This window comes from Dendrobium catenatum, unplaced genomic scaffold, assembly GCF_001605985.2.
Source record: "Dendrobium catenatum unplaced genomic scaffold, ASM160598v2 fragScaff_scaffold_1267, whole genome shotgun sequence".
Lineage (NCBI taxonomy): Eukaryota > Viridiplantae > Streptophyta > Magnoliopsida > Asparagales > Orchidaceae > Dendrobium > Dendrobium catenatum.
In genome coordinates, this window is record NW_021319729.1 from 27,103 (window position 1) to 39,106 (window position 12,004).

Below are 12,004 nucleotides of genomic sequence, written 5' to 3' on the forward strand. Positions count from 1 at the left end.
ATGCAATCCGTTCGAGGATACAAAAATTCTCCAACAGAGATGTATGTTTTAACACAGGAATATAAATGGATTTGCGATTGATGGAATAATGTTGTTTGCACAAACTTTAAAAATGAGTGTGTTTATAAAAAGTATGTCTACGTCCTTCTTTTTAAATTGCAAAAAATATAGCCTTTTATCATGTATTTGAATTTATGATTTCCTCTTTGTAGAAGATTATTTTTCAACATTCTTTGTATATCACTATTTTCTTGCTTCTTTTAAATTATTTTAATACATTTAATCTAAATATTGAAGTTTTAAGCAATATCTTTTTGATCATTACTATTCTTTTGTTTATTTACTTGTTTGTATAAGATATGTTTTATATGTTACCTCATTTTCTAACATTCATTATTATTTTTAATCTTTGAAGTTCTAATAAATATTTTTTTTTTTCATCCTCAGAGATTTCACTAATCCGTCTTTACCAACTGAGCAAAGAGGTCAATCTTTCCAAGTATGCACTTCTTTTGCCTTCATATTTGTTTCATTTTTTTTTTCAAATATCTTATTATTTATAGGCTAGCTTGTTTTCTCTCTCTCTCTCTCTCATATATATATATATATATATGAATGATTGATAAACACAAATATCATCATCATTCTTCCCTAGTTTTTTAATGCTTCTGGTTTGTTCTTTTATTGTCAAACTTCTTATGATTTATAGACAATTATGTGCGTATACATACTTTGATCATTTGTTACTAGCTTTAGTCCCCTGCTATTTTGTGTTGGCTTTGAGAATTTTTTGTCTTACATCCGCGACCACCTTAATCAACCTTCAGTGTTTCACCTCATGAAAGTTTCTATGGCCATTAGTGCATTATCATAATCAACAATACTGAAATAGGAAAAGCCGAATTTATAAGTGTCATCACATTATCTTTGTTATAGCCGATTTATGTGGGAGGATCAGATTGTGAATGTTGGGTAACAAAATGAAAAAGGGAGTAAATAAGGAAATTATGTTGTGAAGCAGAATTAAAAATTATAATAATAGGTTGGAGAGGTTTTTTAGGAGCTTGAAAGAAAGTTTTTGTACAAGATATCTTAATTATAATTAAAAGATAAAAATACTGATAAATGATGTCCTATTTATAGGAATATTGCTCCGATCTTATTAATAGGATTGGGGTTCTCTTGATCTCTTTATATATATATATATATATATATATATATTGAAATTTTGTTAAATTTCAAACCTGATGCTTAAAACAGCCTGGCTATGCTGATTTCGGGAGCTTATATTCAGTTCATCCACCTGAAGCCAGGCCAGCTATTTAATCCATGGTTTTGTTTGACTATTGTTAGCTTTATTAAACTTGTTAGTAGTTAATCTTTCTCTCATCTTTTTTCCTATGGCATTTGCGAACTTTAAAAGTGGCGAATCTCAATTTTGATTTCTTTGTTGGGTGCTGATGATTGTTGTTTTCCACTTTTATCTCTATATCTTTTGTATTTACAAAATTAGTTTGGAACAAAATAGCTTACAATTTCTTGTTTTATTTGATTATTCATGCTATTAACTCCTATGGTGTTGTTTGGCTTGAGACGTTCTTACGGATCTTGTCAAGCTTGATGAGCCTGAGTTGTAGGAGTGAATTCATGTGTTTGTAAAAGATCATGGTTGATGGCAAGGTGTTGTTAGTAACTTTATCCAACAAAAGTTGCTTGCAATGTTAGGAGTCTTATATGATGCTGAAGTTAGGTAAAGATAAAAGAATATTGGAAGGAGAAGAATTGAGGGTACTATGAGGACAAGGAAGGAGAAAAGAACTCTGTGAAAGTGGTCCCTTTTCCTCTCTTTGTTATATTACTTTAGAATGATTTTATTGAGGCTTGACTATATATCTTCCTATGGATGGTTGGGATTATGTCAGTTTTTGTGGAGGGATTCAAGCATATCACTAGTGATTGAAGCTTTTCCTAATCTAGATGCTTTTAATTTATGAAGACTTTGTTCCTATGATTTGGCCGGGCACTTCAAATACGAAGGTGTCTTGTCACATGTTGGCCTTGTAGCTCAATCCAACATGTATCTTGGTATCACAACTTGTGTGATGATTCAATCTTACAACCAATGAGTAACTTCATGTTGTTGGAGAATTTTTATTGTGCTCAAACGGATTGCATATTTTATGATTGAGTACGACATAAGAAAGATGATATATTACTCCGAAGGATAAAAATATCTTTTCTTTATGGACTCAATAATAAAATTTACAATTTAATAGAGATTCCCCCATTCAATGTTTGGTTGAATGAGGTTTATTTTATTCTGGGGTACAAACGCCCCATAGGGGCAAGGGGTTAATTAGATCTTAAGCTTTAGTACTTGAGAATACTTTTGATTAAATTAGTGGTTTTCTTGCTTTTGAGTCATTTAGACATTGGTTAAAATATGATCTTTAAAATCCATGAAAATCTTATTTAAAGGGTTTTGACTTTTAGGAATTTCATGGAAGATAGGTGATCAACTTGAAATCAGATTTTTTTGAATGAGGGCCAAAGGAAAGAAGTGGAGTACTTGATTCTGAGGGAAACTCAGAGGTACTCAAATTATCATATATTGAGTTTTACATTTTAGGAATCTAATTTTTGTTTAAGTTGATATTTTCATTAGAAGGTTGGAGCTTATATTCCAATAACATATGCTGGAGGATATGCCCGGAAGATGAGAACTTGTATGGTTATTGGAATCAACCATTGTCTCGGATTCTAAAATTAAGGTGAGGTCTACCGAGAGGTAGTACATCGAACCTAAGTTTAACGGAGTATAAAGGGACTTACAAACTACACCTCACATGAGGCATAGCCAGCCCGACCTCTAGATTTATTATCATGTCCGCAAAGAGCTACCAACTAAACCTCACATAATCGATTTTAAAATCATGTTTTTCAGTCTCAATGCACATAAAGAGTATGAAGGCTATTTTTCTTTAGAAAGTAGGTCTTACAGCTTGGCTTTGAGTCAAAAATGCTTAATCATGAGTGGTATGCAGAATGCTGACCCACAAATATAATTTTTTGATTATATGATCCTAAGTGAAGGCTGTTCTACATATGACACATTTGGGCTATGCATGATAATTTTAAGTTTGGAAAACTTGGCTCATTGAAAGAGAGCCATGCAATTTTTTTGTTATAAAAGTGTGAAGCCTAAATTGATTTTAGATTGTTTACATTTTAATGGGTAGAAAGCTTATTTTTATCCTAGGAGCCTACCGCATCGAAAGTCTAGGCTACCCCCAAGCAAAACAAGAAAAAAATCTAAGAAAAATATTTATTTCTATTGTGCAATCAGGTAAACAAACAAAATGTGCTTAAAAGTGTAAATTAGCTAAGACAGAAATTTAAATAATATCCCGATTATTACAATCAAATTTGGCAGCTAGGTTGCTTTCCAATATATACCTTAGTTCAAATTTATTATAGACTTTACTTGTTTCAAGCTTTTGACTCCTAAATGAACATCAGGCTTCACCTTCAGCAGGTACATCCTTCTAGTCCACTTCCTTCTTTTAATCTAAACCCCACAAGTTTAATTACATCATAATTCTATCAAATACATATTTGAAAAGAAAAAGACTCAAGCCTGCAAGACAATGGATTAGAAGCAGTTTATATAATAAAATATCACGTACAAAATTTTGTTTAGCACTTACAATGTCAAACACCTGTTTCTACCCTATTGGTCATATCTCTTGGGGAGTTTTAAGCAGCACCTATCATGCAAACAATTTATTATTTATGATTTATAATGCCCCATTTTAGATATGACCACTTGTAAAAAGAACATATATATTTCTACACTATCCACTTAAGGAAAAGTACCCACAACGCAGATAATCCAAGGACAATCACATCAAATCATCAACCACATGCGCACAAAAAAAAATCCTAGTCATAGCATGCCTAAGGGTTGTGCAGCTAAGTGTGTGGGTTTGTGTGATATGTTATACTAAGGGTATTTTACTTAGAGTTTGGATCTAAGGAAAAAGTTTTCAACATATAGCTTTGGGTTAAATATTGGAGAACTCCCTTTAGCTTTTGGGATTAAAGAGAGGGGAAATCTCTTGTGACTTAGAAGTTGGAGGAGAGTTGGAGGAACATGCAACTTATGTGTTGCAAATTCATGAATGTCTCTGAACATTTTGATCTTCAAAGAGAGGGTTGTACCCTTCCAACTTGGGTTGGAAGGATGAAATGGAGATAGGACTTTGAACCTTATGCTTGATTAAACTGTTTGTTAATTTTGATTCAATAAATAGATTGGTTTGAAACAAGATTGGTTCACTCAACATGGGTTCAATGAATGAGAGTTTCATCCAAATTTTGAGTTGGAGAAAGAAGGAAATTTCTCTACGATTTTGGTTTGTAGAGAAGAAAGGAAGAAATGCAACTTGGAGGTTGCAAAGTGGAAGAATTTCTTTGAACATTTGGTGTTCAAAGAAGGGGGTATTCATCTATCTAATTTGGGTTAGTGGAATGAGAAGAATTTTTATAATCTTTTGAGTTATAAAAAGAGAAAAGAAGATGCAACTTTGGGTTGTAACTTTTGAATGCTCTTTGAATATTTGATGTTCAAAGAGAAGGTATACACTCTCCTAATTTGAATTTAGGAGAGTGGAAGATTTGAATGTTCTCCAATAATTTTTATTTACAGGAGATGATGAAGGAAATGCAACTTAGAGGTTGCATCTCATGGAAATCCCCTGAACGTTTGGTGCTCAAAGAGAGGAGGTTCATTCTACCAATTTGGGTTGGAGGAAGTTGCAAATTCTTAAATTTTTATTTAAACAAGTGGTGTTCAAAGAGAGAATGTACACTCTCCTAATTTGAGTTAGGAGAATGAGGGAGAATTTGGAGATTTCCCACAATATTAGCTTGTTGGAAAAGGGAAGAGAAAATGCAAGTTGTTCATTGCAAGTTCATGAATATCTTTTAAACATTTCTTGTTCAAAGATTGACGTACACTCTCCTAACTTTGGCTTAAGAAGATGAGATGATTCCTACAACCTTCGAGTTGTGAAAAAGATAAAAGATAAAGAAATACACAATTTATGGGTTGCATATGAGAGTATAAATCATTGAACCATGCGTTTAATGATACATGATCATTTACCAAATTTGTGTTAGGTAAATGGGGAGAAGAGATGTGAAACTTGGATGTTGCAAGCTCATAAACATTCTTTGAACATTTGGTGTTCAAAGAGGGATGTACATTCTTCTAATTTTGAGTCTTAGGAGAATGAGATGGTTTCCTAAAACTTTTGAGTTGTAGAAGGGAGAAACAACAAGCAACTTATGGGTTGCAAGTTGAGGGAAATCCCTTGGATATTTGATGTTCAAGGGGAAGTGATCATTCACTTAGTTGGGGTTGAGTGAATGGAGAGAGGGGACTAGGATTTGAATCCTAAATCTAAGAGATTATTCATTGATTTTGTGTTCCAATAAATAAATGATTTGATAAACTCCCAACAACTTTGGGTTTGAAGGAACTTGAGAGTTATAAAATTTTATGAATATTCTTTGAATATTTGGTATTCGAAGATAGATGATCATTCACCTAATTTATGTTAAGTGCATGGAGAAGGAAGACTATGATTTAGGTCCTAAGTCTAAGCGGGATGTTCAATTATTAACCTTAGGTTCAAACAAATTGAAATAAAGAACTTAGTGTTTGGGTTTAAGTTCAATAACCTCATGTAATAGTAAATAGAAGTTTTGGAGAAACTTCAAGTTACTATACATGAAGAGAGAAGTTACATTTGTTTGTTGACTTTGTGTTTCAACAAAGAAAGAAGGAGAAAGAACCTAGTATTTGGTCATAAGATTAAATGACTCATGTAACGATATGTTTAAAGACTTGAGGAATCTCAAAACATCGTGCATGAGAAGATCTTTGTTGGTTTTATGTTCCAACAAATGAGATTGAAGGACTTGAAAGTTAGTTCCAAGTTTCAAATTATTCTTGTAATAATATGTTTGGAGCCTTAAGATGCTCCAAACTATCATGCACGAGGAAAAGATAATTGTGTGTTTATTGATTATGTGTTTCTAACAAACAAAGGATAGAAGAACTTGAGATTCGGTTCCAAGTTTAAGGCCTCTTGGCATGCATTTAGATTTTAGGGAAATCCAAGTTAACATACACAAGCAGGGATAGATGATTGTTTATTGATTTTTGTCTAGATAAACAAGAGATGGATAGCTTAGAATTTGGTTTAAAGATCCAATGATTCATTTGATAGAATATTTGGAGCTTTGGGATGACTCCAAAATATCACATGTGAGAGATGTAGAGATGTGTAGAGATGTTGTTTGTTGATTTTTTTGTTAAACCAAAAGAACCTAAGATATGGTCCTATGATTAAAGGACTCATGTAACAATATGCTTAAAGGCTTGAGGAACCTTAGAACATCTTGCATCAGAAAATATTTGTTGGTTTTATGTTCCAACAAACGAGGTTAAATAATTTGGATGTTGGCTCGATTTCCAAATGATTTATGCAATGATGTGTTTGGAATGCTGAGATATTCCAAAGGTTTGTTGATCGCTCTTTTAGGCTCTCTAGAGATCATTTGGGAGCTTTAAGAGAGCTTTGAGAATGATAAATAAGGGAGTGAATGACTTAGATTTTGGTTCTAAGATCCAACAATTGATGTAGTGACGTTGTTTGGAAACTTTGGAAGTTTCAAATTGTCACACATGAAAGGGAAGAATGGTGTTGACCTGTTGATTTTGTATCAAAAAAAAAAAAAAAAAAGTTAACCTAGGAATTTTATCCAAAGTTTACAAGATTCATGCCATTTGCCACTTGGAGTTTTGAGGAAAACCCCAAGTATTATGCATGAAGAAGATGAAAAATTCATTTGCTAGCTATGTACTTTTAGCAAATGAATGGAACAAACTAGGATCTGATCCTAGGATTTACAAGTGCTCTTTTATGCCCCTTTAGATATCATTTTGGAAACTTCTATATGGAATTTGAAGGCAACAAGTAAGGGTATCATTTGTCGGCTTTGCATTCCAACAAATAAAATGAAAGTTTCAGAATTTGACTCTAAATTCGGAAGCTTGCAAGATGGCATGTTGAGTATTTTAAGGAAATTCACAACACCACACACAAAGAGATCAATGGTAACTCCTATGGGAGACTAAAGATTCATGCGAAACAATAATTGGAGCCTTGAGGATGCTTCAACTATCTTGCATGATGGATATGGGCATGAGGAAGAGAACTACCTACTCTTCTACAAATGTTTTGGACTCATTTGGAGAAGGAAAGGATTGATCTCCTAAAGCTTTAGAAGTATTCCTAAATCGATTTTTGTCATGATTAGGATGTTTGGGAGGTTGTACATGCATTGATTTGACTACAAATTAAGCGCTCTTACATGTCTAATTTGCTTGTCATTTTATGTGGCCACTTCAATTGGAAAATTACATAAGTGGACTTACATAATTCCAAAGAAAAAGAAAAGAATTAGGTATGACACATGACATTTGAAGGTCCATCTTATACCCCCAAATTAGCTTTACAAGCATTTGGAAATAAATGAATACATTTATGAACTTTACAATTTCATAATCTATGTTTGGTAAAGATATGAATCATGGATTTGATTGATTATATACACTATGAGATTTGCAATGTGTATCTTTGAAGCATACAAGAAATCTCGCATCTTTGAAACATACAAGAAATCTCGTAACGATTTGATGTCATATGCATGACTTTCAATCAATCAAATACATTACAATGTTTACCAAACCATAGAGGCTATCGCTCTCTTGTATACAAACTCTCCTAAATCCCATCAATTTTATCATGATGCTTTAATTTAGAAATTTCATAGACATGTTCGAATAAATTCTAGATGGAGTCACGCATGGCTCATCAACCTTTAAAGGTTTAGAGAATACTATGAATTATAAACATCTAAAATTATATTGAACATATTTATAAAATTTATATATTTGGAAAGTGGAGAGACTTGCAAGAGGCCCATAATTTCCTCTAGGGTAATTTTGACATAACCTAAATCCTAAACAAATATATGATCAATTTGTTCAAATGCATAACCATCAAATTTGAGTATAATGATAACGAAGCCTAGGTTTGTCATAGGCGATGGTGTGGACACAATATGAATGTTTTTACATACATTTGGAGGTTGTCGGACACAAGTCTGACCACCCTACGCGTGTCGGCATGCCTCTTTGGCCCTCACAAGAGAGTAAACAAGTGAAAGTCACCAGTCATTCACTGTTTCACGTAGAGGACAGTAAACATATGTTATGGGAAAACAAAATAACAAGTTTCTAAGGGCTTTGAAAATTTAGCTCCGACCTCCCCCACTGTTTTTTTCGGAGAGTTTTAACGCAATTAAGTTCCGGGGTAAATTTTGGAAGACATATGGGTTTATAGATAAGACTTTACCCAATGATTTTGCCCTCATTTTACGAGGACTTTATGATATGAGTTCTGATTTCCTATAGGCGCAAGCCCCTATAGTTAATTACCCCTCTCAGTAATGAGAGAAAACTTTCGATTAAGGCTAGTTGTTTGTTAGATACGTAGAATTATGTGTTATCTAACATATAGTAGCAGCATGAGTTAAGGTTTAAAGGTTTAATATTTAAAATTGGAAATTTTACCACCTTGTGCTTAAAACGGATGATGGGGGAATGAATGATGGACCCGATCAATGTCCCATGGTTCCGTCGTCCTGGGCCATCATGGTCCCTAGTCTACTTAGTGAGAGGTGGTTGTCGACCGAACCTGACAAAAGGATCCTTGTCGGCAGCCATGGGTTGCTTCGTCCAAGGGTATCTTGTAGACCTAGAGAGGGTATTTGCTTAAGGGGATAAATTTAAATCTATCTTAGCTAACAGAGGGCCTTGTGCCCTATCGATTATATCATATTGATTCATATATCAAGGATTTGATGTCGCTAAGTAACATATTGGCTTTATCCATAACCGTCATCTCGTGGTGCTATTTGGTGGCAAAACCACTGGGTTCAGAGGGCCTCGGGTTATAACCGTTTATCATGCGGTGCCATTTGGCAGCAAAACCACCAGTTAGAGGACACTCAGGAGATTATTTGAAAATGAATCCTAGTGATATTTTTGACTATACATTAGCTCTATGTGAGCTGAAGTAAATTTTAATTTGTCAATCCCGACAAACTGTTGGAAATGGTGGATGAATTTTTGCTTTAAGTTATTTGGTGGTTTATTTCGATTTTAAATATTTTAGACTTGAATGATTTTTGGGATTTTTGACTTTGTGGTTATTTGGGAAGTATTTGAAATATTTAGAATTAACCCCTCCGGTTGAGATCTACATTCGACACTGTCATCATCGATTTGTTTGGGGTCATTCTCATTGACTAAACCTTATCAACCCTATCAACTTGTCAATAGGGGATCGGGTTTGTCGGCCATATGATTTTATTTAATGAATTTCTTTTGTCATAGACTTTGAAGGCCTTATGTGAACATATAAAACAGATATTTCAGTCGACACTATGACCGTATATCTGTTTAATAGTTCGAGCCATGTCGACTTCTATCTATACATGTGTAAGGAACGGGCTCGAACTTGGATTCATTTATTAGCCCGCGCAGCATCCCTAGACGTCATGTGTGCACCCATAACTGCTCGTCGGGGTCCATTCAGGTGTACAATTACACTTGCATTTTTGTGTACCTATGTGCATACATATTATAGTGCACTTGGGGGGGGGGGGGGGTTTTGTGCACTTGGGGGGGGGGGGTATTTTGGGATGTTTGTAAATGCCTTCTGTTCGCTTGCGTGGATGTTACGAATCCGGTGGTGTCGCATTGTAGCTTGTAGACGCCTTCTGTCTGCTTGTAAGGCTGTTGCAGATTCGGTGGCGTGACGTATTAGGTGTACAACGGGTCTCTTCCGTTGGCCCGTAGGCATTTACATTTGTTGTAGTCATCTGACATTTTGTTCCTAGATGACATTTCATATGCATAGCATGTCTCCTACAAGGGCCCGTGGGTACCCGCATTTTTTGCATGTCGTACATCTTCACTTGCAAGAGGATATATTTGGCTGCCATTGGATGGTTATTGATTGCGGGGGTACTGCATTATTCTTTGCTACAAGCACTTGGTAGGTTGGTACTTTGAACATGCTGTGAACATGTTACCTTTGCTTATAGTGGATCAATACATTTGCTTGATGATTACTTATTATTGATTGCAAGATGGTCAAATTCCTGTTACACATTGTTCGTAATTATCTGCAGGTAGACTGCTTTATACATGATAATCTTTCTACAACCACTTGTGGGCAAGTTGTAGTGTCTTCTAGCCTCTATAATCATTTCACCAATATTCTCAGATGAATGTGATAATAACTGCTACATCTTCTCGCATGACTACTACAAAGAATATTATCAACTCTGACTTTGTTGCTTTTGGAGCTGAATGTATCAACTTATTGTCATCGGCCTTATGTTGTAGAAGACTGTGCATTCATCTATATTTTGAACAATGTTGAATGTAGGATCTTGCCATGCTCACTGTCACCTGCTACACAACTTGTAGATGTTTTCATTTGTTATCATTCACATTTTTGTTTGCGATCTTCCGTATTCATAGCATTTCTGTGATTGCTATTTTCTAATAGACTACATTAGCCATGATCGCTTGTAGATAGGATCACTATATGAATAAAGAGTCTTATACATTAGCTTGTAGGAGTTTATATGCTTTGCCAATGTATTACCCTTGTAATATGCAACATGCGTTATAACTCATTACACACTCATGCTTCATTCATGTGTATCCCCTTCACTTTCATTGCTTGCAATATTGAGTTTTTGTTGTTGTTTCTTCTTTTACAACAAGCTACATTCCGGTTCTTGTTCATCATAATCTTCACGTTCATTATATGCCCCTCACATATCATGAGTCTTCTATCTATTTTATTGACATTCATGTATGTTCTGTTGAGTGCATTATTATTTGATGCGTTTGAACCCGATCATATATTCCTCTTGATTCCTACTAAGATCGCTTGCAGACAAGTGACATTTGAAAATTCATTTATCATAAGTTCCTTGGTTATTTACCAACACTTATTTAAATAATCCAAATTATCATTTCAATGCTTGAATTTCTTGTTGTGATCATTTATTTGTTAATTTAAAGTCATGTTCCCTTCGGTTCCAGTTCAAATTCTTTGCGGTCCAAATCAAATTTTTCCTTTGAGTTCAAATTGCTCAAGTTATGTTCACTTTGGTTTTGATTGTTCAATGTCAAGCTTTCTTGAGTCATGTTCAAGTTTCATTCAATATGGTTCAACTCAAGTTCAATGTCCTCTGTAGTCCTTTGAGTTCAATTATGTTCAAATTAAGCTCAAGTTTCTTTCCGTTAGTTCAAATTTGATTCAAATCCTTTGTTTAGTTGTTCAGTTAGATTCTTTTATCTAGTTCAAGCTCAAGTTCACAAGTCCCTCACGCTACATGAGCGCTCCGGGGATTACCCTCGTTGCAAGCGTCACATTGATTTATCTCCCCCTATGCTACGTGAGCGCATACGGAGGTTTGCTGGCTCGTCGCAAGCCTCAAGAGTGGGGTTTTTAAGTTAGGAATTTTTATACCTGCGTGGCGACAGCGGTGGAAATGAAAGAAATGCAAGTCTCTCTCTTTTTTTTTTTCTTTTTTTTACTCTTTTCTCTTTTTTCATTAAAATCCTCTCGCAAGCCTCAAGAGTGGGGTTTTTAAGTTAGGAATTTTTATACCTGCGTGGCGACAGCGGTGGAAATGAAAGAAATGCAAGTCTCTCTCTTTTTTTTTTTCTTTTTTTTACTCTTTTCTCTTTTTTCATTAAAATCCTCTCCCCCCCCCCTTTTTTTGAGACCTCACTCACACACATAGACATATATATATATATATATATATATATATATATATA

General features: G+C 34.5%; 1 protein-coding gene across 3 annotated transcripts in view; it reads left to right on the forward strand.

The window, feature by feature from the left end:
• Positions 1 to 401: 401 nt before the first annotated feature.
• The window catches only part of LOC110115581 (polypyrimidine tract-binding protein homolog 3-like), a 27,006-nt gene continuing 15,403 nt past the window's right edge, over positions 402 to 12,004 (forward strand). For 2 of the 3 annotated variants that reach the window (XM_028699374.1, XM_028699373.1), the window contains exon 1: positions 402 to 499. The gene's annotated coding sequence lies outside the window, so the exon portion shown is untranslated. The remainder of the gene's footprint in view (positions 500 to 12,004) is intronic. The other variant, XM_028699375.1, reaches the window with a different exon arrangement.